The 1325-nt window shown below is 43.2% G+C and overlaps 1 protein-coding gene across 1 annotated transcript in view; it reads left to right on the plus strand.

Moving 5' to 3' along the window:
- The window catches only part of LOC104753322 (putative rRNA 2'-O-methyltransferase fibrillarin 3), a 6312-nt gene that overhangs the window by 3836 nt on the left and 1151 nt on the right, over nt 1–1325 (plus strand). The window lies entirely within an intron of this gene.

Below are 1325 nucleotides of genomic sequence, written 5' to 3' on the forward strand. Positions count from 1 at the left end.
GATACCTTAGAAGCCTTCATATCATCAATCCCCAATCTCTCTGCAATAGCCTTAGACATTACGTTCACACTGGATCCAGTGTCACAAAGGGAATCCTCAAAGTTCACTCCTAGGATGGAGCATGGAACAACAAATCTTCCTGGATCTTCTAACTTGGGTAGTCTTTTCAAAGATGGAGCATGAATGCTCTTCTCTCTAGCCAAAAACGTCTTAACATCCACCAAATCCTTTTCTTCAACCACAACATCATTGTAAACCTTCTTAAACAAAGATATATGCTTTACTGCCTCTGTAAAGGGAATGTCAGCGATGAACTCACTTATAGCTTCTTTGTACCGACCATACTTCTTTTCATCAAGAGTTTTCTTCTCATGTCTTCTTGGAAAAGGAATTTGTGGCCTATAGGGCTTTGGTTCCACAAGAGGTGTTTCCTTGGAATCTGCATCAGGGACCGACTGGTCTGGACGTGGAGCGGTCGATCTAGGACTTTTTGAATCTGGTTCTGTGTCAATGACGGGATCGATCGATCTATAAGGGGGATCGGTCGATCCAACTTCCCTGGGGATCAAACTCAAATTATCAGAATGGATGGGACCGGCTGGTCTAGTCACAGGATTGACCGATCCTGTCTCTGCGGAAGTCAAACATGAGTTGATCACAGCACAACTCAGCCCATCTTCAATCCCACCATGGAGTGTTATAGCATTGCATGACTCTTTGTTCTTAGAGCTAGAAGAAATAGCAGAGACCCTCTTATCAATGGAATCAACACGTGAACTCAACCTCTCAAATTTCTCATTCAAATCATTGTACATGCTATCAATCTTGACATTAATTTCAGCAGAACTTATCTTATGGCCCTCCAGCAGTGCTTGCATCATCAATTCGAGTTTGTTATCTTGTGGAGCTGCAGATGGAGTGTGGTATCCTTGGACATTTGAGCTACTAAATCCAGCACCTTTGTTCTGAAATCCTTGCGAGAAGTTACCTTGTTGATTATGTGGAGGATACACTTGATCTTGAGGATTCTCAACGTTGGTGCTTCTGTAGGAGAGATGAGGATGATTTCTATAATTCTGATTAAACCCATGATTCTGATAGTTCCCTTGTCCTCCTACATAGTTCAGCTCCTCTGTCCCCTCAAAACCCGAATTTACTCCAACTTGCTGATACGCACCCGTCTGCCCGTCGCACATGTTGACAGCTTGTTGATCTCTCCTCAAAAGAAGGTCTACCTTGGCAGTGAGACTCTTAATAACATCTGTATTCACGGAGCTAACAACACGCACAGAGTGATCATACTCATGGCTATGATTGCTGTTACT

Source organism: Camelina sativa, chromosome 2 (assembly GCF_000633955.1).
Source record: "Camelina sativa cultivar DH55 chromosome 2, Cs, whole genome shotgun sequence".
In the NCBI taxonomy this organism is placed as follows: Eukaryota; Viridiplantae; Streptophyta; class Magnoliopsida; order Brassicales; family Brassicaceae; genus Camelina; species Camelina sativa.